General features: G+C 44.9%; 1 protein-coding gene across 1 annotated transcript in view; it reads right to left on the reverse strand.

The window, feature by feature from the left end:
• Positions 1-696: 696 nt before the first annotated feature.
• PSMD11 (proteasome 26S subunit, non-ATPase 11) overlaps positions 697-24,204 on the reverse strand; it is a 430,446-nt gene continuing 406,938 nt past the window's right edge. The window contains exon 14 of the mRNA XM_069237974.1: positions 697-2,404. The gene's annotated coding sequence lies outside the window, so the exon portion shown is untranslated. The remainder of the gene's footprint in view (positions 2,405-24,204) is intronic.

A 24,204-nucleotide genomic window follows, 5' to 3' on the forward strand; every position in this document is an offset into this window, starting at 1 on the left:
CATGGGTAGGTGCATTCACTGTAGCCAAAGTCCATGTCCTGCAGCCAGAGCAACCTAGCCATTGCCACTGACAGATGGTTCTGGGGCAGGGGCACTTGCTACAGAGAAACAAGACATGGCCAAATGACCAGCCCTGTGCCCAAAGGTGGTTCCCAACATGGGAAAAAGTAGATCACAACTTAAACACTGCAAAACATTTAAAGGAACATTATGTTTTTTTGAAAAGTGAGCAAACAATCCTGTTCTAAGAGGAGTGATACACATCAAAGAATTAGAAAAGGTGCATTTTGTTTATAATACAAAATCTATAAACAGAAGAAATCTGTGCCAATTAAGGTTAGATATTAGCTATGCTAGTCAACTGAACCATAGCTGCTGAAGTTCAATGATTTTTAGGCTACAGTATATAATTACACACGTATTATTTATTTTTTAAGAGGAGAAAGTTTCCCATTGCAAAAGTGATCCAGAACCGCACTCTTAGTCAAAGGTACTCTACACCGAGGATTATCAATGAAGAATTGAATAATGGAGAACACAGGGCCATGAATAGAAACAGCATTCAACAAACAAAACCACTCCCAGTCAATGAAATGAGCTCCTGTGCTTGCCACGTTCAATTTCAGAATTCAACAAAACACAGGCAGGCAGAATATGCTGTATTCAGACCACCAAGCCAGAATAAAGACAGAACACTGAAAAAAAAATATTTTATTGGAACTCATCTGAACATCAGATATACCTGGTGTTGGTTAGCAAGAACCGTTTGTACATTTGATACTGATGGTGCCAAAAACCAGAACAGGACTGAATGGGACTGGGATTTAGAAATAAAAAAAAAAACCTGATAAATTAAATTTAAAAAAAAAAAATGAAAAGAAAAAATCTGCTTTTTTAAGAAATTCAAAGAGACTGCAAAACATCTTTTGGTACAACAGAATCTGTTTTACAAAATATAAATTTATTAAGAAAACAGTGGAGGAAGAAGAGAAGAAAGAGCAGGGAAGAAATGTCAAAGGGTGGACGCAGAAGCTTACACTGCCCAAAAGGGGAATAAAACTGCTGAAAATTTCAGCGAACAAAAAATGAAACATGCCAATTTCAACACTCCCAACACTGTCTGTTCTTGACAGAGGCACATATGCTGAGGACCCACCACACTGATTCTTACAAATTAACTGTGATGAACAAGTTAAGCAATCAATGCAAGGAATACCAAAGCACACGTTCTGCGTTGTTCTGAATATGCTCAGAGTTTGCCAGAACCATCAGGGTAGAGGTTAGTTGCCTCGACAATTTTGAATGAATAGTGTATTTTTCATGTTTTTGAATGCTGGTTGAAGGAGAGAGGTACAGAAATAAAATACATGCAGTGCAGTCCTCCTTCACACAGCTGACTTGTTCCCTTTCACAACTCAGCTACAAGAAACTGGCCTCAGAATTTAAAGGGAGCGTTGACAGAGCCCCCTCACATCACGGAGGCAAGTCTATAAAGGCATTAAATTACAGTAATGCCCTCCCAAAGTAGGTGGAAACTCTTGCTTGACCATAGGGATAGGGGCATCACAGGTGGTTGGAGCTTCATGTAATGGATGACATTCAATACATAGTTTTTTTTAAGTTTTTTTTTTAAACCAGTACAAACGTAATTTTACCTGTGTGCTCCTGGGGGCTTGCACGTGTGTATATTGGGGAAGTGGCAAGGAAGGAGGGACTTTGTTAACTGATGCATTTAATTTATGAGCGATACTACAATAGAGCTGGGTTTGAGGGGCAAAATGCCCTCTATTTTGCCCAAGGGTTTTTCCAAATCAGCACCTTAGTGTGACTATCAGGGTGGAGATGTGGGGACAATCCAAGACAACGGCATGCCAGCTACAAACAGAAAACCAGCAGCATATCTGTCACTCTTGTCTGTTCCTCAGAAGACCAAATACTGGTGCCAAACTACAAAAAAAAAAAAGAAAATGACCAATGCCTTGCAAGGGAGTATTCAAGAGCATCTTCAGTTCACGCTGTACAAAAAGGAAAATACTCTTAGGGGTTTCTGCTGTTCAGAAGGCAGTGTGTAATCTTGGTCATCATTTGGAAGAGGCCTTGCATTTAGGTAGTGTAAGTCTTTTCTTTATTCAGAACATCCTAAACGTTGTTTTAAATAATTCAAAATCCACCTTTTCTTCCCTCCCTCACCCTACCCCTACTAATATCAAATTGGACCATGAAAAGGTACACGGAGACTGGGACTCGTAGCATCATACGGAATATAAAGATGCACTTGATGAGGAGTTTTAAAAACTTTCTGAGTGAAAGTAAACGAAAAATATTAAGTCAGCTAGCTTTTTCCCCCAAAGGCTTCATTCTTCGGCCACACACACTCTCCAAACGTCATCTTCCATATTCAGTTCTAGAGGAGAAAAATAATTAAGAGTTAGATATCTGTATACCAAGAAATTTACTCTGTGGTAATGTAACAAGGTAACATACTTTAAGGCACAAAACCAAAACAAAAGAATACTTCAAACATGGACAGCACAAAGTGTGACAGTCGGTGTTGCAAAGATTATAGGTTTACTTTAAGATTCTATATAGCGGTGATGTTACACTAAGCAGTAACCAAATTCCAGAGTTCTGCAGCTCAAAAGGGTATCAGTCTTACTCCACATTACCAGGGACATTAGTCATTTATTTCAAAAGTAGGTGTCTTCTCTTAACCACTGCAAACAGCACAACAATCTTAAGTCTTAGAATTCACAGACAGTAGCAATGGTTCAGTTGTTCAAACCCACACTGTGTGTACCATTTGCCCTCTCCCCATCAAGTAGTGTTTCAAGACTCCTTATAAACGAAGGCAAGCACATGCAAGTTGGGAGGTTTGGGGATGACAAAAGAATAGGTGCACAGTTCCACAGTGGAGGTGACTGATCTCTAGCCAATCTGGGAGAAATCAATAGGTCCTTTAGAGTATCAAAACATAGGAACAACAGCCCTCACTCACCATTCAGTGACATGATTCATCATCAGGCTTTGCTCCTCACTGCAATGCCTGACAGGCCCATCGAAGGGGCTCTTTACTGAAGATCTTTTAGAACTTTTTGCCAGTGGGGAATGCAGTAATGTGGGATTGGTGAAATAAGCTTTTAAAATTGACTAGTGGGACCATATAATTAAATGTTTATTGAGAATGTGAGCCTCTGCCAAGGTTAAAAACAAAGAAAATAGGGGGAAAGTAAGAATGTCTGTCATTCCCTACTCAAATATGATGTCTTGTGTCAAAAGCTCTATCGTCTAGGGGTTTTGATGTGGAGGGCCGAGCTGGAAATCCCTACACTGCCTGACATGGAAAGGTTAACATGTTTCTTGCTTAGTTAGTCCAAAAAGATCTAAGTCTGATTCATCAGGACCTAGAAAAATACCTAATCCTCACTGTTACAGTAAACTAAGTTAGCAGGAACCCTCCTAACTTAAAGGATGGGCCCCAAAGGGATAGCAACGGGCATTTGTGATCCAGCAAATGTAATAATTTGCTCGTAAATCCTCAGGTCTGACAGCACCTACCCCTGCTCCGCGCTCCCTTGAGTTTTGGGATGACCAGCACAGATCTACGACAGCTCAGTACATGCTATCGTATACAACCTAAGCATTGCCAACATCCTTATTTTTAAGGTACACACCACCGATAATGATAAGAGCATTACCAACCTATAGGTGGTAGCGAGATGTGATAGAAACATGTTAAATTAAAATGATCAAACCTAGAATCAACTTAGGTACAATAATTCACAGTGATTAATGAAACCATGCACAGATTTAGATCTTGGTCATAAGTCAATGCACATGAACAGATGGATACCTTTCAACATTACAAACCTGAAAAGACGCCGAACATGGGTTAAAAAAGTGACACCCTAGAACCTCATTAAGTAGCTAATCTGCAGAACACATTATAGGGAGCAAAGAAAATGTAATTACATTGAAACAAATCTGGATTTTAAACTAGGAAACACCTGTGTTAAAAGGAGACTAGGTGTGATCTTTCAGAGTTCTTCAGAAGGATAGCATTAGGTCAGGCATTCTAAGCCATCTCCCAAAATACTATTCAAAATTAACTTGGGGGTTGGCATATGCCATCTTGTCTACATGAAGCTGGGTGATCAGCATGCATAATTAAGGCAATATTCCTCATGGCAAATTACACAAAAGAACAAGTTACTTACCTTAGGTAAAAATCTTTCTGGTGGATACTCAGATTGCAGATTCCCCACCTTGTGAATATTCCCCAGATATCACAGTGAATCCGGACATCTTTAGAGCAGTATTCCTGCGCATTGGTAGGTGGTGTCATGCAGCTCTACACTGGCATCATTCCACTCTGGAAGCTAAGAGACAAGCTGCATAGAAGGGCCATCCATGAGCACTGATATCAATTGCTTTCTAGGCTTTCCGTGTCCTGTGAAGCAGAGCCCATCAGCAGATTGGCATGACCAGTGTGCAAATATCTAGACGTTGGAAATTTCTAGAAGGAAAATAACCAGTACAAAGAAAGAGGGTGGAGGTACAGTGAGGAATTTGTGGTTAGAGTATTCACCAGAAAGACTTACTGAAGGTAAGTAACTTGTTCTTCTGATGTGGACTTCTAACAGCAGATTTCTCAGCTTTGGAATAGATACGATGGCAGAAATTCCGCACCATTCAACAGACCTGACTATGGACACAGTAGTGCTTCGAGAACCTTTGTACCAACCCCAACGTAGCAGTCAGACAATTGTCTATGACAAGCACTCTACATGCCAATGCAGTGGAAGCAGTCTTGGTCCTTGGGGAATGAGCCTGCAAGCCCTCTGGAACTTGCTTCTTCACCCGTAGGTAACAGATCTTTATGCCAAGAACAATCCATCAAGATGGTCTCTTTTTGCACTGTCTTGCCCACTTTTGGTCTGAAAAACCCCATATTAAGCTGATTGCTCACTCAATGGTCCTTGGTACAATCACATAGAAGCTATGTGCTCTTTTAGAGTCCAAACAATGGAGTCCCTTTTCCTCCTTAGAAGGATGGGGTGGAGCAAAGAATGCCGGGAGGGTGACAGCCTGCCCCACATGAAAAGAATCAACAGTTCTGGTAGAAATGAAGCTCAGGTCCTCAAAACCAACTTATCTTGGAGGGTGACTGTGTACGGGGAGTGAACAGAAAAAGCCTGAAGCTTATCCGCACGATAAGCCGATGTTATGGCAATTAGAAAGACTGTATGTCTCAAGGCACAAATGCAAGCACAAAAAGGAAGTGAGGACTTATACAAGTCCAACTGAGGCATCATAAAAGGCTTTGGTGAAAACAAATGTTACAAACCTTTCACAAATCTCACAAATGGTGATTTGAATAACGTAGCCTGATCCGGGAACTGCAAAATTAAAAAAACAAAAAAAAAAAATGGTTACTTACTGTAGGAAGATGGCTGTCTATGCAGTGTACCAAGCTTATGGGTACACTATGCAGATTGTACAGGCAACCCTTATTGGTTGGTAGAGGTTAAAGTAATAACCCTGACCTGACCAGTGAACTGCTCTGCCACTGCGTAGCTCTGCCGCAAAGTGACCTGTCTGTAGGTCGGGGCCCTCCTCGACCCAGAGGGTTCTGCCTGCGCTTCATCCCTTGTGTCTAGTGGAGAGCTCTTCTCTTCTGCTGGGCTGCCCTCTGCCTCTTTTCAGTTTTCTCTGCGTTTTTTTCTTTTGTGTGCTGTTTTTTAGGTCGTTCGCGTTCCGCGCTTTCCTCTATCTTTTCCTCACTTTCTCACATCTCTCTCGCCACCCCCCTCTCCCTGCCGCTGCTGCCACCCCCACCCCCTATCATTCTCTCGCCCTGCTGCCGCTGCCCCGGCCCCCCTTTTTCATGGCGTTTCCCACTCCCGCCTCCCAGCTGTCCTCTCCTCCCATCCCCTCCCTACTTAACGGCGGCCACGCCGCAGGCGTGCTTAAGGCAAGCCCATCCTTGCCCGTCCGCGACAAACGGCAGGACCCCTGGTCCTGCCACCCACTGTCTCTACACATCTGCAGCACTCATCACTCTCAACCTAGGACGCAACAACAACTGCAAGCAAGCATCACCAGCTAACACCAACGGTCCCTTCAGCTGCAACTGCTGCCGCCAAACTTACACCAGCACCAAGACCACACGCTACCGAAATCTGGGACTGTAGGAAGTTGGCTCTGTATATACTATCTCAAAGTAAGAGATAGTGTGCACAGAGTCCAAGGGTTCCCCTTAGAGATAGTGGCAAAAAGAGATAATTCTAATGCTCTATTTTGTGGTAGTGTGGTCGAGCAGTAGGCTTATCAGAGGGTAGTGTTAAGCATATGCTGTACACACACAGGCAATAAATGAGGAACACACACTCAAAGACTTACTCCAGGCCAATAGGTTTTAAAATGTAGAAAAATATATTTTCTTAATTTATTTTTAGAACCACAAGTTCAAGATTTGAGGTAAATACATAAAATGCAAGGTACTCCACACAGGTAAGTTGGGAACTTTGAATTAGAGCAATAACATACATTTTTTGTTAAAATGACAATAAGCTATTTTAAAAGTGGACACAGTGCAAAAATCAACAGTTCCTGGGGGAGGTAAGTATTGGTTAGATTGTGAGGTAAGTAAGACACTTACAAGTCTCAGTTCCTGGGCATAGGCAGCCCACTGTTGGGGGTTTAAGTCAACCCCAAAGTTACCACACCAGCAGCTCAGGGCCAGTCAGGTGCAGAGGTCAAAGAGGTGCCCAAAACACATAGGCGCCTATGGAGAACAGTGGTGCTCCGGTTCCAGTCTGCCAGCAGGTAAGTACCTGCGTCCTCGGGGGCAGACCAGGAGGGTATTGTAGAGCACTGGCAGGGGACACAAGTAGGCACACAAAACTCACCCTCAGCGGCACAGGGGCGGCCAGGTGCAGAGTGCAAAGCAGGCGTAGTGTTTTGTATTGGTTTCAATGGAGGGACTCTAGCGGTGCAGGTAGGGCACACAGAGGGGCTTCTCGGGCCAATTACCACCTGGGCTGGGCAGAGGGTCCCATGGGGGTCCCTCCTGCACTTAAGTTCGGTTCCTTCTGGTCCTGGGGGCTGCGGGTGCAGTGCTTGGTCCAGGCGTCAGGTCCCTTGTTACAGGCAGTCACGGTCAGGGGGAGCCTCTGGATTCTCTCTGCAGGCGTCGCTGTGGGGGGTTCGTCTTGGGCTAGTCATGGGGTTGCAGTCGCTGGGGAGTCTTCCCTGTGATGTTAGTTCTCTGATCTTGAGCCGGGGCGTCGGGTGCAGTGTGTGAAGTCTCACGCTTCCGGCGGGAAGAGTGAGGTCTTTAAAGTTGAAGAAAAGTTACAAGTTTGTTGCACGTTGTTGAGCAGAGCCGTTGCTCACAGGGGTTTCTTGGTCCTGGGGTTCAGGGCAGTCCTCTGAGGCTTCAGAGGCTGCTGGTCCCTGTTGGATGTGTCGCTGGTTGCAGGTTTTCGAGTCAGGAGACAGGCCAGTAGGGCTGGGGCCAAACAGTTGTCTTCTGTCGTCTCTGCAGGCTTGTAGGTCAGCAGTCCTTGTTTGGTTCAGGTTGCAGGAATCTGATTTCCTGGGTTCTGGGGTGCCCCTAAATACTACATTTAGGGGTTTGTTTGGGTCTGGGAGGGCAATAGCCAATGGCTACTGTCCTGGAAGGTGGCTACACCCTCTTTGTGCCTCCTCCGTGTGGGGAGGGGGGCACATCCCTAATCATATTGGGGGAATCCTCCAAAACTAAGATGGAATATTTCTAAAGGCAGGGGTCACCTCAGCTCAGGACACCTTAGGGGCTGTCCTGACTGGGGGGGTGACTCCTCCTTGTTCTGCTAATTATCTCCTCCAGCCTTGCCGCCAAAAGTGGGGGCAGTGGCCGAAGGGGCGAGCATCTCCACTAGCTGGGATGCCCTGTGGCGCTGTAACAAAGGGGGTGAGCCTTTGAGGCTCACCACTAAGTGTTACAGTTCCTTCAGGGGGAGGTGTGAAGCACCTCCACCCAGTACAGTACTTTGTTCCTGGCCACAGAGTGACAGAGGCACTCTCCCCATGTGGCCAGCAACTCGTCTGGTTGTGGCAGGCTGGCAGGAACTGGTCAGCCCCACACTAGAAGTCGGATTGGTATTTAGGGGGCATCTTTAAGATGCCCTCTGGGTGCTTTGTACAATAAATTCTACACTGGCATCAGTGTGCTTTTATTGTGCTGAGAAGTTTGATACCAAACTTCCCAGATTTCAGTGTAACCATTATGGAACTGTGGAGTTCGTGTTTGACAAACTCCCAGACCATATACTCTTATGGCTACCCTGCACTTACAATGTCTAAGGTTTTGCTTAGACACTTTAGGGGCATAGTGCTCATGCACATATGCCATCACCTGTGGGGTGACTTACCTATGCCACAGGCAGTGTGAGGTTGACATGGCACTCTGAGGTGAGTGCCTGCCAACTTAGTCATTTTCTCCTCACCAGCACACACAAGCTGTGAGCCAGTGTGCATGTGCTGAGTGAGGGGTCCCCAGGGTGGCATAAGACATGCTGCAGCCCTTAGAGACGACATCTGCTACCTGAGGGACAAGGGAGAGATGACGGCACTCATCCTACTAGACCTCTTGGTGGACTTCGGCGCAGTCTCCCATCACACCCTGATAAAAAGACTCCACGAAGCCGGCATCAGAGACAAGGCCCTCGGCAGAACTCAACGAGTGAGACTCACCATTTTCCTCACAGACCCCATGCCCACCACCTGCGAAGTGCCCCAGGGATCCTCCCTGAGCCCCACATTTAACATCTACATGGCCCCGCTAGCCACTCTTGACAGAAGCTACAGAATCAACATCTCCTACGCCGATGACACCCAACAATTCTCTCCCTCTCCAACGAACCCAAAAAAGCCAGACAACTTCCACGAAGGCATGGAAGCAGTCGCCAACTGGATGAGAAACAGCTGCCTTCAACTCAACACAAACGAGACAGAAGTACTCATCATGGGCCCTCAACCAAATGCATGGAACAACTCCTTGTGGCCACCCACCCTCGGAAACATGCCCACCCCCACCAGCCAAGCCCACAACCTCGGAATCACCCTGGACTCCAACCACAGCACGAGCCATCAATTCAACTCAGTCACCTCCACCTGCTTCCGCACCCTCCACAAGTCCTTTTCAGTGGAGAAGAAACCTGTACTGCATATGGGTACTTTCAGAGGTATCTCAGGTGTCCCCCTTTAGGTCTTAGGGTGCTAGGGGGCAAGGTCACAAGAACCACCAGCAGGTCAGTTTTACCTGCCCTGGGGTGTTCGGCTGCAGAGGTGCGGGACGAGTCTCGGTTGGCGAAGAGGGGGCCACATACAAACAGGCTGCAGAGTAGGACTCCGCAACAAGTCCAAGAGCTCCATACCAGGGGCCCAGTTTGTGAGGGTCCTTGGAGCAAGGGGGCCTAGTAGATAGTCATGGACCCAGGCTGGGGCGCTCAGGTGCAGAGGGCTTTGGTTGGCTGGTCTTGTGTGTCAAAGGCGCTCACACAGTGTTTGATTACACCTGCACAGGGGGAAGAAAAACAGACAGTGGGGTGTTTTCTTCACTCCTTCTAGGAAGCGCTATACCACTGGTGTGGTAAAGAAACTTCTACCCAGTGTTCCTTTTGTGTAAACTACAACGGCTGCCAAGTGGACATTGATAGAGGAATAACGAAGTTGTTTGTCTAGTAGATGTGCCACGTATATGACGACTGTGGTCTCTTGTGTCCAGTCTGTTTTTCACAGGCCTGTTACAGCATCAAATGGAAGAGGTTCCAAGTATGGTGTAACATTTACTTGATGGCTGTCTTGCTTCCTTTAAGCTCGCCACTGCCCTTCTTGTTAACTGGAGCTGCCTAAATTCTAAGTCCTCAGGACATTGAGGGAGGTTTGTTCCAGGTGCCAGACTTGTCCCTCTTATATCGTTAAGAGATCTTGGTGTGCTGGGAGTAGGATGTACTGCCCTTGGGATATTTCCTTGAGGTCTGAAAACCATGTCCGTCAAGCCCATTGAGGGGATTATCAGGATCTGGCTCACTTGTTCCTGTCTGGCTGACCTGTTTAAATCTGCACTTTTGAATAAATTTCAGTATCACTGGAATTGATGAAAAGGCATAAGCAAATCTCCCCGAACCAACTTATCAACACGGTCTATGTCAAAGGACAACCCAATATGCCCTTGAAGGCCTGGGTATAAACGTAAACCAGAAAACTGTCAACAAGGGATTTATTGGAAAAAATATCCACAAATACTTTCAAATGTAATTGATGATGTCATACATTTAACATCAAGGCAACGAATGTCAAATTAAACAAACAAGCAGCTCAAAACAAATTGAGAATGCATGTGTACAGATGAATGAATCCAATGAATTTAATCCAAGAATACCATTTTACATTCTTCAGGGAACTGAAAAACAACTCAGTGCTACATAAAGCTGGTACACAGCTTCATGCAATGTTCCAAAGGTATTGTCCAAATAACAGTTACCCACTCAAGTATTGGTTCAATCCAAAATAACCGGACAAGAATGTTCAGATATTCCATTTTAAAAATTGAGATGGGTTATCGTCGAAATTGTGGTCCAGGATGCATATGTCATCTGGGCCATCCTCAGGACTGAAACTTCAGACAAAGTCTTACTTAAATTCAACTGACACAAAGCAATACAAAGTTGTTTAGGATCTATTCACTGAACTTTAGGTAAGTGAAAGAACAGGAGCAAAATGTCTCCAATGCTTAAACCAAGTGTCTCTAAATCTGTGACTTGCTGAGAACGCTGATACTTGAGGTAAGGGAAAAATGGAGCATACCAAGTCCAATGCTTAAATCGATCATCTCTGAATCGGCGATTCAGAGACAGTCTAAGCATTGGAGACCTGGACCAAAATGTGGACGACATGATTCATTCATCTGTACATCTGCATCCTCAATTTGTTTTGAGCTTCCTGCGTAGGCTGTCTGCTTCTGTATTATCTTTTCCTGGTAGATGCATTGGTACTACTGCTACCTTGTTCGCTAAGCCCATCTCCATATGTCCTGAGCTAGGGTTGACAGCAGGTAGGATCTTGTCTCGCCTTGCTTGTTCAAGTAGGGCATGGCAGTTGTGTCATCCCTGTCACATTTCTGGAAGGCCTTCAGTGCCAGACAAAACGTTTCCAGCTCCAACACATTATGTGTGGCACTGCTTCCCCATGTAAACTCCCCAGCCCATGTGGGTTGTGTCTGTTGTGATGGTCATGGAGGGAGTTGGTGGTTTGAATGGTTTCCTCACTGTTAGTGTTCTATTGTTCCACCACTGCAGCTAGCCCCATTCTTGTATGTGTCTCATGTGTAGTCTTGCATGCAGTACTGGGGAGTGGGGGGATGGGGGGTTGCAGGAAGCCATCATGTCCATCATTTTCCCTACTGCTCTCAATCAGATGTACCCCTTCTGGTAACAGTTACTTTGCTCTATGAATGCTTCGATCCTCTTGTCCACTGGACTTGCTCTGGCTGTCTGGGGATCCAAGATTGCCCCCAAGCAATGTTTTCTTCTTGTCTGGGATCTGAGATGACTTCTTGTAGTTGAAGGAGAAACCTAGTGTATGTAAAAAGAACAGATGATGGACGGAATGCTGAACAATGTAAACATTCACCCCCAGTCACTAAGATCTGGGTTTAATCCACTGTTTTTTTGCTCACCTCGCCACCCCAGTTTGGACCCAGCCATATGCAAATCAGTCTAGAACCTGTTCCTCATGGGAACGGTCCAGACTGAACTGCCAAGCCAGGCCCTCTCTGGCCCCAGATGCCCGCCCCCCAGGACCTTGCCCCACTTTTGGTGGCAGGTCCGGCAGGAAAATTAAGAAAAAAAAGGAGGAGTGACCACTTTAGCTGGGACCCACCCCAAGGTATCCACAACTGAAGTGACTCCCTCCTTGCAGAATCCTCCATCTTGCTTTGAAGGTTAGAAATGTGTCCCCCCCTCCCCAAAGGGAGTGGGCACAGGAATGGTGTAGCCATCCTCAGGGACAGTATCCAGTGGCTACTGCCCTCTGACCCCTCCTAACGCCCCTAAATCCAGTACTTAGGGGCTCCCCTGAACCTTACTCACCAAATTCCTGGTCACCTCAAGAAGAAGCAGCAAGAAGAAAGACAGACTGCTTGGCCAACCCCAGCAGGGAAGACTCCAGATAACTGACCTGGCATCAGCCTGTCTGCAGCTTCAAAGACCCATGCTCTACGAATGTAATGCATCCTGCAGGACCAGTGACCTCTACAAACACCCAGAGGACTTCCTTCCCAGCAGAGGACCTATAAATCCCAAGGACAGCGACCCTCCAAAAGGACTCCAGAACAAGCCCTGCCCACTCAGCACCCAACCCCCACCACCCGAGTCCAGGTGGCCCACCGGTCCAGAGGAGGTCCCCAAGCAATTCATGGGTTGACCCCTCCTGCACAACACAACAACGCCTACAGTCTGAATCCAGAGGAGCCTCCCTGACTGCGACCGGATCCGACAAAGATACTCAACGCCCAAAGAGACCCCTGCACCCGCAGCCCCATGGCCTTGAGGAATCTGACCGACGGTACAGCAACGTTCAACAGGCACCTCCCCTACCAGTCCAGCATTTGGTTTCCCGGAACCGACTCCCTGGACCCTCCCCTACCAGTCCAGCATTTGGTTTCCCGGAACCAACCCCCTGGACCCAGCTTGCAGCATTTTTTGTGACCCCCGGGGTCCCACCAATGAAAAGCATTGGGTGCTCAGCTCTGTGTTTGCACCATGAACCCAGCCACCCCTGTGTGTGTGTGTCCGGTGTGATCCTGTGGCCCCCCCATCCCACCCCATGCTGACCTAACACCCCTCCCTCCAAGGCCTTTGTCCTGGAACCGCAGGTACTTACCTGCAATCTGCTTTCTACAAAGCACCCCCAGTCCTCATAGGATTCCACTGTAAACCAGACACCAACTTTGACCTCTGCATCCAGCCCGCCCATGTTGCAGGTGGTGCACTTTTAGGGTCAGCCTAAACTTTGACCTCTGGACATCCTAACCACTGAAGACTGGAATCGTAAGTCGTGTACTTACCTGTTAACTGTGCTAATACCCCACCTGACTCTATTGACACCTATACAAAATTGCACTGTCAACTTTTGAAACTGAAAATTGCTGCTTACTTGTAAACTGCTTTATCTGCTAAAACCAAACAGTGCATTTGATAAATACGCTTGATATGTATTGACAATGTACTTACCTGCAACAAAGACTTTCTGGTTCTAGAAATGAAGTAACAAAATATATTTTTGCTATATAAAACAATTGGCCTGGAGTTAGTCATTGAGAGTGTGCCTCATTTCTTGACTGTGTGTGTACAACAAATGCTTTGCACTACCCTCTGATAAGCCTAACTGCTCGACCACACTACCAGAGAGCATTAGTATTATCTACTTTAGCCTCTGTTAAGCCTATGGGGAACCCATGGACTGTGCACACTATACTTTATTTTGGTATAGTATATACAGAGCCAGCTTCCTACAGTTGTTCATCTATCTTCTTTAGCCTTAGTCGTGTTGCTGGAGGTGACTAACTCTTTGCACTAGCTGTATTTTATGATATTTAGTATCAATTTGTCAGAGGTAATTCTCTTGCATTCTTGTAAAAATCCTCCTATTCTTACTTCTCTTGGTGACTTGTGTAGGAGGGTTACTTGTGGGCAGTCACTTGGTGGTGTGGTTCCCCCTTTCAGAGTTCTGCCTCTTCCACAGCTGCAAAGGACTGGCCTGAGCAGTACTGTCATTGTGGGGTGGTGATGAGCTCATGTCGATGCCTGCTGAAGCTTGTGAGGGATGTATGTGCTTCCATGGTTCCCTTGGCTGAGGTTACTCTTTTTCTGGGACATGCCTCCCCCAAAGTTACCCTTATATTGAAGGGCCCCTATTGCCTTTGCAATCTCACTATCTTTTATCATGTGCTGAAGCACTTGTATACCACCTTTTCAAATAGGCTGTCGCCTGTGAAAGACATTGATGGCTGACTGGACGTCTTGCTTAAACCATGATATTCTGAAACCAGCACGACTGTACAAGGGTGTGGCTGTGCAAAGCTGTCTACCCACTGTGTCTGCCAAGTCCAGGGTGGATTTCAGAAATGTGCTGGCAACTGTATTCCCCTACTGCAGGAGTGCAAGATATCACATCAACACTTCCATCTCATCCGACTGTTGTTGAGCATAACTATTTAGTAGAGCACTTGACTTGGCTATCTGCCACTGTGTTGCCGCTGACACGTTTCCTCTGATGTAAGGTGAGTCTTGAAGAGAAGCAGTATTTTCTACCCTTGTGGTTACTGCCTTTGTCACAGCTGGCTCTTTGAATGCCTCTCTGCCCTGGTCTCACATGCTTGGGAGCATTGGAAGAATGTGTTTTTTTGTTCCGTTAGTGTCTCCAGGAGGGAACATGCTTCGGACTGTTCTTCTTCCAGTTGCACTCCTTACGTGCATGCAGCCCTCTCTACTACTACATTCTATGCTGTGATGTTGTCCGATTGTGCCAATTTTGATGGATAAAACTCCATCCCTTGGTCTGGTTAGTCTGCATAGATGTCTTGCCAGTCATTAGTTGTTTATCTCATGTGCAAGAGGCCTTTTCTTGCTGTTCTTCCTCCAGGTCTAAGAACTCCTCTAACTCTCCCTGCAGCTCTGGGGTAATGGGCTGCTACAGCTCCTCTTTCCTCTACTTCCCCCCGCATTTTCAGTGGAATTCTGTAGCCCTGCAAAGTCCTCGAATTACCTCTTCTTTTTAAGTAGGGCCTTAAGTTTCACTCATGACACTTTTCCTCTCTGCCTGGAGCAATTTCCTTAGTTCGTCGAGCTCCACTTTGTCCCTTTGTTTCCACATCTATGCTGAAGAACTTTAATGTCGAGGTTGGGTGCCTCAGTGCTTTCTCAGGTTTTGGTGCTGATGCAGAGTTCAACACTGTCCTGGCTCCCATTTTTGCGGAAGGTGTCGAGCTGGCTTTTGCCATCTGCCTCCTACACCTTTGATCCGCTCTCGAGGTTGCAGGAGGTTTCAAGGTTTTGACTTCATCTGTGTCCCTTGTCTTGGACCTGTGTGGCTTCTTAGGCTTCACTCTGTCCTCCGGGGTCATTGCTGGTTTCTTCGAGTTAAAGGTCTTCGGCTCAACAGTTTTTCAGCTTTGAGGGGTTACCTTTATTCTGTGTTTCGACCTCACAACTTTCCTGTGGCTCTTGCCAGTTTGGCTCTTTGTTATCTCCTCGAGCTTCGACTCTTCCCCTTGGAGCTCATCGTTTTCCAGGGTGTCTGTCATCGTTTGACAGGCCCCTGCTTTACAGACTCCTTGCTTTCTCTGTGGTGATGCCATCTTGTAGTGTGCCTCCCCTGCTTTTGCCCTGCCCTGACGGTTTTGGGCAGGAACTCTGTGCACGCCATGCAGTCTTCTGCGTTGTGGTCTTTTTTTTGCGGGAGGGCGGCTGAAAATAAGTGAAAACAAGCCCACTATATTGAGGCCACAAACCACGCAAGAAAAATCAGAGGCTGCAAATTGCGATATACACCGTCATTAGGAAAAAAGGCAACTGGCAGGCCACGCATATATGCTGTGATTGGGTGTACTCTGTATGACTTCAAGAAGTGTGCAGAATAAGTGCATACAGTTCAGTATTATAACAGCTATAAAGGCAATTTCTGGTCCTGCTCTAGGTAGCAGAGATTATAACGGTCTTGAGAATCGAACAGAGCCAGGATGTAAGTGCATGTCTTCAGAAACTGAAGATTTTCTCTGCTGTAGGAGAAGGTTTCCAAGAAGTCTGCAGTAACCAAGCTACAAACTACCAATACCCATTTATGGCCTTTAATCTGATTTTATACTTTTTTAGCTTAATTCAAAAGAATGAATTGTACTCCAAGATAAGTACCCATTTAGTTACTGGTTGTCACTTTAAAACCTTGAGCTACAACTTAGTACCATAACTTAAAAGAACCTTTAGTAGGTTAAGTATTATTTGGATCTTTGTTTTAGAAGAACCTCTGAAAGGTTGCACTGCCACTGACGGGCTATAACTGATATCTAACCTCAAAAAGAAATTATGTGACCAAAGGACTCACATCATTTTTGGGGTATTCAACTTTGATTTAGCTTGCCAAACTGATCTTTTCCAGGGTACTCTGATCCTTTTCTTTGGCAGCTGCAACAATATATCATCCCTCAGAGGTAGACTTGTATAAAATAGTGGTGCTTAGGGGCCCAAGTCCTATGACTTAGTGGGCTCTCAAGAAAAGGTGCAAATGCATGATCCTGAAGGATTAATCTGTAAAAGAGCAGAAGAAATAACTAAACTGTGGTAAAGCAGTGACTGTGAAAGGTTCAAACCCACCTTTCAGAGATAAGAGCTGGCTTGCATCAAATGTCAGTATAGAACCCTTCCCTCTCCAGACTAGAGATGGTCTCTGACAAATTATAACACAGAAAGGACAAAATTAAGTTTTTCCAAATACAGGTCTTCTATGGGCTAGGCCCTCGAAAATGCTTGCTGCATTGTGTGGACCACTTGAAGCCATTCATAAATGGCATACATGGTATCAAGATTTCTCTTTTAGCCATTTAGAATAAAAACATAATGAAACACCATCAATCAAAGAAAAGGAATCAGCAAAAGAATAAAAAGACACTGCCTGAACAAGAAAGGGCAAGCACCAGTTAAATTAAGACCTGCATACTACTGAAAAAGAAAGGTGAGCCTAGGACACAAAGGGATGTACATGCGAGTAGACAGGCCTACCTCAAAAAAAAAAAAAAAAAAAAAAAAAAAAAAAAAAAAAAAAAAAGCAGTGTTTTTATGCCTTGTTTTGCATCCCTGCTGATGCAACAAGCAGTAACCAATCGATTGGAAAGAAAAAGCAAGACAACAGCATAACTAGAGTGATGTTTGATCAATGACGTCTGAAAAAACTATTTAATATAAAACATTCATTAAAAGGAACAATTCAAGTTCTCATCATTAAAACCCACTAGCTGAAATGTTTGTTATGCATTTTTAAAATGGTCACTGCATATTTTTAAAGTTCTTAATGCACAGTGAAAAACTGCATGATAAACATTAACTTGTCCTGCAGAAATACAAAGAAGCAAAGGTATAAGTTACTTACCTGTAATCGTAGTTCTCTTCCAGGGGAATCCTCAAAGTCATAAGCACTGAGTATTCCCGCCCATGCGGGGGGCGTCCTGGAGCAAATACCATATTTTATATCTATCTATCTATGGAAAATGTCACTTACCCAGTGTACATCTGTTCATGTCATGTAGTGCTGCAGATTCACATGCTATACATATCTCTTCCGACATCTAGTGTTGGGCTCGGAGTGATACAAGTTGTTTTTCTTCGAAGAAGTCTTTTCGGATCACGGGATCGAGTGACTCCTCCTCTCGGTTACAGTGCGCATGGTCATCGACTCCATAGTTAGATTGTTTTCCCGCAAAGGGTGAAGGAAGGAGTGATAGAGTATAAGAATATAAAGAGATGTCCATGCAAATAAAAATGTATATACAGATGTACAAATGTTAAACTTAAATGACTACAGGCTTCTGGGGAGGAGGGAGGGTGCATGTGAATCTGCAGCACTACATGCCGCCACGAACAGATGTAAGTGACATTTTCCGTTCAATGGCATGTGTAGCTGCAGATACACATGATATGCATACACTACAAAGCAGTTAGTCCTCCCAAAAAATAGCGGTGGCTAGCCTGTAGGAGTTGAAGTTATTTGAAATAGTGTTCTTAATACAGCCTGGCCTACAGTAGCCTGTTGCTGTGAGAAAACATCAACACAACAGTGTTTTGTAAATGTATGTGGAGTTGACCATGTGGCAGCTTTACATATATCAGCCATTGGAATGTGTCCTAACAATGCCATTGATGCACCTTTCTTTCTTGTAGAATGTGCTCTAGGAGTGATTAAAAGTTTCTCTTTGCTTTGATGTAGCATGTTTCGATGCATCTAACAACTCATCTTGCTAAGCCTTGTTTAGATATAGGATTACCTTTAGGTGGATGTTGAAAAGTTGTTTTGTTTTTCTAAAATCTTTAGTTCTGCCAATGTAGTACATAAGAGCTCTTTTGAGATCTAAGGTATGGAGAGCTCTTTCTGCCACAGAGTCTGGCTGTGGAAAGAAGACTGGTAATTCCACTGTTTGGTTGATGTGAAAGGGAGATACTACTTTTGGTAGAAAGTTTGGATTTGTCCAAAGCCCAACTTTATGTTTGTGTACTTGGAAAAAAGGTTCTTCAAGAGTAAACGCCTGTATTTCACTAACTCTTCGTAAAGAAGTAATAGCTACAAGGAAGGCAACTTTCCATGTTAAAAACTGAATTTGACAAACGTGCATGGGTTCAAAAGGTGAGACCATAAGTCTGGTACGTACAATATTTAAATTCCAGGAAGGAACAGGTGGTGTTCTGGGTGGAATAATGCGTTTTAATCCTATCATGACGGCTTTAATAACAGGAACTCTGAATAGAGAAGTGTGTTGAATAGTTTGTAAATAGGCAGATATTGCAGTAAGGTGGATTTTGATGGATGAGAAAGCTAAATTTGATTTCTGCAAATGAAGTAAATAGCAGAGAATATCTTGTATAGATGCTGTAAGTGGTTCAGTGTTTTTAGATTGACAGTAGTAGACAAATCTTTTCCACCTGTTTGCGTAGCATTGCCTAGTAGCAGGTTTACGTGCTTGTTTAATTACTTCCATACATTCTGATGGAAGCTTTAGGTAACCAAATTCTAAGAATTCAGGAGCGAAATCGCCAGATTGAGACCATTGGGGTTTGGGTGCCTTATTTGACCTTTTTCTGTTAAAAAGTCTGGTCTGTATGGGAGTTTGGAATGAGGTACTACAGACAGGTCTAGGAGTGTTGTGTACCAATGCTGACGTGCCCACGTAGGGGCTATGAGTATCCTGGTGAGTGATGTTGGACGTAGTTTGCTGACCAGAAAGGGGAGGGGGGGAGGGAAACGCGTAAACAAATATCCCTGACCAATTGATCCATAGAGCATTGCCCTTGGATAGGGGGTGTGGGTGCCTGGATGCGAAGTTTTGGCATTTTGTGTTTTTGCTTGATGCGAATAGGTCTATTTCTGGTGTCCCCCACTTTTGAAAGTACTTTTGAAGTACTTGGGGGTGAATCTCCCATTTGTGAGTTTGTTGGTGATTCCTCCTAAGGAGATCTGCCAGCTGATTGTCTATCCCTGGAATTTATTGTGCTAACAGATGAATGTGATTGTGAATAGCCCATTTCCATATTGTTTGGGCTAGTAGGGACAGTTGAGATGAATGTTTCTCGCCCTGTTTGTTGAGGTAATACATGGTTGTCATGTTGTCTGTTTCTATTAAGAAAGTCTCCTGTTTGAGAAGAGGTTGAAACGCTTTTAGGGCAAGAAATACAGCTAATAATTCTAGATGGTTTTTGTGAAACTGTTTCCGTTTGGCATCCCATTCCCCTTGAATGGTATGATTGTTGAAATGAGCTCCCCAAACTATCATGGATGCGTCTGTTGTGATTATGGTCTGAGGCAAAGGGTCTTGAAATGACTGCCCCTTCATTAGATTGCGGAGATTCCACCATTGAAGGGACATATGTGTTTGCCAGTCTATCAACACTAGATCTTGAAGTTGACCATGTGCCTGAGACCATTGTTGTGAGAGGCACTGTTGTAAGGGCCTCATGTTTAGTCTTGCATATGGAACTATAGCTATGCAAGATGCCATCATCCCTAGAATTTTAATGATGAATCTTACAGTATATTGTTGATTTGACTATTTGTGGTAAGAGATTTTGGAAAGCTTGTATCCTTTGTGTATTTGGATACGCTAGGGCTTTCTGAGTATTTAGAATAGCTCCTAGGTAAGGTTGTACTTGTGCTGGTTGAAGGTGTGATTTTGGGTAATTGAGAGTGAACCCTAGTGTATGTAGGGTTTGTATCACATATTGAGTGTGTTCTTGGCATTGTGTAAAATTGCTTGATTTTATCAGCCAATCGTCTAGATATGGAAATACGTGAATGTGTTGTCTTCTTAAGTAAGCCGCTACTACTGCTAGACACTTTGTGAACACTCGGAGCTGTTGTTATGCCCAACGGCAGAACTTTAAATTGGTAACGCTTTCCTGCTGTGATGAACCTGAGGTATTTTCTGTGAGCTGGATGGATGGGTATGTGGTAAAAACGCATCTTTGAGGTGTAAAGCAGTCATGTAATCTTGTTTTTGCAGTAGTGGAATGACATCCTGCAGAGATACCATGTGAAAATGTTCTGACAGGATGTATAGATTGAGAGGCCTGAGGTCCAAGATGGGCCTGAGGGTGCCATCTTTTTTGGGAATGAGGAAGTATAGTGAATATACTCCTGTTCCCTGTTGAGAATGTGGAACCAATTCTATTGCTTGTTTCAATAGTAGAGATTGTACCTCTTCTTGCAGCAGAACGTTGTGTTCTGGGGACAATCTGTGGTGACGTGGTGGTATGTTTGGAGGGGTGGAGATTCATTCTAGGCAATAGCCATTGTGGATAATTGAGAACACCCAACTGTCTGTGGTGATATTTTGCCAATGAGAGTGGAATTGCTGTAGTCTTCCCCCCACAGGAGATAAGTGGAGGGGAGAGAAGGAAGTCACTGCTTAGATGGTGTAGTGGTTTGTTTTGAGGCTTGGAACTTTGCCTCTATTCCTGAAATATTGTCCTCTGTAGAACCTCCTAAATCCCCCTCTTTGATATTGAGTTTCTTGTCCCTGCTTTGTCTGGGAGGTAGATGCGTCAGAGGATTGTGGCTTAAATCCTCCTCTAAACTGTGGTCTGCGAAAGGAGCCTCTATATGGTGTGGTATATAATGCCCCCATTGCCTTAGCAGTGTTGAGTCTTTTCTCAGTTTCTCTATAGTGGTGTCTACTTCAGGGCCAAATAGATGTTTCTTATCAAAAGGCATGTTAAGTACTGCCTGTTGTATTTCTGGTCTAAAACCAGAGGAGCGCAGCCCTGCATGCCTTCTAATTGTAATGGCAGTGTTGACGCTTCTTGCAGCTGTATCAGCAGCATCGAGGGCAGACCTTATTTGGTTATTACTTATAGCCTGTCCCTCTTCTACCACCTGTTGCGTTCTTTTCTGATGCTCTTTTGGGAGGTGCTGTATAATATCTTGCATTTCATCCCAATGGGCTTTATGATATGTAGCCAGCAGCGCCTGAGAATTGGCAATTCTCCATTGGTTAGCTGCTTGTGTGGCTACTCTTTTGCCAGCAGCATCACATTTTCTGCTTTCCTGATCAGGAGGAGGAGCGTCTCCTGGTGACTGGCTGTTAGCTCTTTTTCTGGCTGCGCTAACTACCACTGAGTCTGGAGGAACCTGGTGTGTTATATAGTCTGGATCCGTAGGGCAGGTTTATATTTTTTGTCAATTCTAGGGGTAATGACCTTAGCTTTGACAGGTTCACTAAATATTTGTTCAGCATGTTTACCCATTCCAGGCAACATTGGGAGAGACTGGTATCTGGAGTGAGTGGAAGGCAGTGTTGAACAGAAATTCTTCTTCCAGAGGTTCAGAATGCATAAGCACCCCATGATAAGCCGCTGCCCTAGAGACTACCTGAGAGTAGGCAGTAGTGTCTTCTGGTGGTGAAGGTTTTGAGGGGTAGCAGTCAGGATCATTATTCGGAATGGGATCAAGGTCATAGAGATCCCATGGGTCCACTGTATCTCCATACGAGTGTAATGTGTGTCGGAGAAGGCAGTGGTGGTGGACTATTGTGAGGTGAAAAAAAGTTGTGGAGAGTGAGGAGGAGAAGTAGGGAGAGGTGCTGGTTTCTCCTTTTGTTTCTGCACTTTTGCTGGTGGTTGAGCAGAATCTAACTTCTCTTGAAAGGCCAGCTTTCTTTTAGTCTTTAAAGGAGGTGCAGTGAGGATTCGACCAGTCTCCTTATGTATATGGTTTCTCAATTGTCTTTCATCCATAACCTCCAATATTGGCTCAGTCTCTTCTTTGGAAGCTTTGTGAGATTCTTGCACAGGCTTTGAGATTTGATTTAGTTTTCTCGAAAGTAGTTCCTCTATGTATGAGGATTTTTTCGGCTCCAAAGTTTGGATATTTTTCGGTCCCGAAAAAGAAGTTGGTTATTTCGGTTCCGAAGCAGGGTGTCGAATTTTCGACTCCGAAGAGCGAGGACGTTTGCTGGAGTCCGAGGTAAAAGTTTTAACCGACCTGCTCGACTCCGAAGTAGACGGAGGACTGGTCTTTTTCGGTGCCGATCCGGAAGGTGGGTCGCTGACAGTCTTTTTCCAGGTTAAACCATGGCCTTCTGGCAGTGGTGTACCCAAAGCCTTCAGCTGTTTTTTTATAGGAGGGCGTAGGGGCAGACGTACTCACATGCTGTTCAGGATCGACCTCTTCCGAGTCTGATTCTTCGATGGAGAAGGCTTCCTCTTTTTCCTCCATGTGTTTTTGTCCTGTCGGCACCGACGCCATCTGTAATCTTCTTGCTCTTCGGTCCCTTAAAGTCTTTCTGGACCGAAATGCTCGACAGGCCTCACAGGTATCCTCTTTGTGTTCTGGCGACAAACACAAATTACAGACCAGATGCTGATCTGTGTAAGGATACTTGTTGTGGCATTCGGGGCAGAAGCGGAATGGGGTCCGTTCCATTAGCCTTGAAGATGCACGGGGTCGGGCCGACCAGGCCCCGCCGGGGAATCGAAAACCCCGAAGGGCCGCCGGAGCTCTTCCGAATTCGGTGTCGATCGGTTGTAGCTAACCCGATACCGAACGCAAACAATAACGTCGAATTTTCCGAGTTTTCACTAACTTTCCGAACCGAAGCGCGGAGCGAAAAGGAACACGTCCGAACCCGATGGCGGAAAGAAAACAATCTAAGATGAGTCGACGCCCATGCGAAATGGAGCCAAAATGGGAGGAGTCCCTCGATCTGGTGACTCGAAAAGACTTCTTCGAAGAAAAACAACTTGTAACACTCCGAGCCCAACATTAGATGGCGGGATGTGCAAAGCATGTGTATCTGCAGCTACACATGCCATCGAACATATATATATGGAAAATGTCACTTACCCAGTGTACATCTGTTCGTGGCATTAGTCGCTGCAGATTCACATGCTGTGCACATCCCGCCATCTGGTGTTGGGCTCGGAGTGTTACAAGTTGTTTTTCTTCGAAGAAGTCTTTTCGAGTCACGAGACCGAGGGACTCCTCCCATTTCGACTCCATTGCGCATGGGCGTCGACTCCATCTTAGATTGTTTTCCCCGCAGAGGATGAGGTAGGAGTTGTGTATGCTAGTAATAGTGCCCATGCAAATGAGTGAATGCGTCTGTACATAATGAAGTTTAAAGTAATATATTTACAAATGTACAAATGTTTAAGATCTACTTCTGAACGGCTACAGGCTCCCAGGGAGGCGGGTGGGCGCATGTGAATCTGCAGCGACTAATGCCACGAACAGATGTACACTGGGTAAGTGACATTTTCCGTTCGATGGCATGTGTAGCTGCAGATACACATGCTGTGCATAGACTAAAAAGCAGTTATCTCCCCAAAAGCGGTGGTTCAGCCTGTAGGAGTTGAAGTAGTTTGAAATAATGTTCTTAGTACAGCTTGACCTACTGTTGCTTGTTGTGCAGTTAACACATCTACACAGTAGTGCTTGGTAAATGTATGAGGCGTAGACCATGTTGCTGCCTTACATATTTCGTTCATTGGAATATTTCCTAGAAAGGCCATGGTAGCACCTTTCTTTCTGGTTGAGTGTGCCTTTGGTGTAACATGCAGTTCTCTTTTAGCTTTAAGATAGCATGTTTGAATGCACTTAACTATCCATCTAGCAATGCCTTGTTTTGAAATTGGATTTCCTGTATGAGGTTTTTGAAAGGCGATAAATAGTTGTTTTGTCTTTCGAATTAGTTTTGTTCTGTCAATGTAGTACATTAGTGCTCTTTTGATGTCTAATGTATGTAGTGCTCTTTCAGCTACAGAATCTGGCTGTGGGAAGAACACTGGTAATTCTACCGTTTGATTCAAGTGGAATGGTGAGATTACTTTTGGTAAAAATTTAGGATTGGTCCGTAGAACAACTTTATTTTTGTGTATTTGAATAAATGGTTCTTGAATGGTA

The sequence above is a fragment of the Pleurodeles waltl genome, chromosome 6 (assembly GCF_031143425.1).
Source record: "Pleurodeles waltl isolate 20211129_DDA chromosome 6, aPleWal1.hap1.20221129, whole genome shotgun sequence".
Classification (NCBI taxonomy): Eukaryota; Metazoa; Chordata; class Amphibia; order Caudata; family Salamandridae; genus Pleurodeles; species Pleurodeles waltl.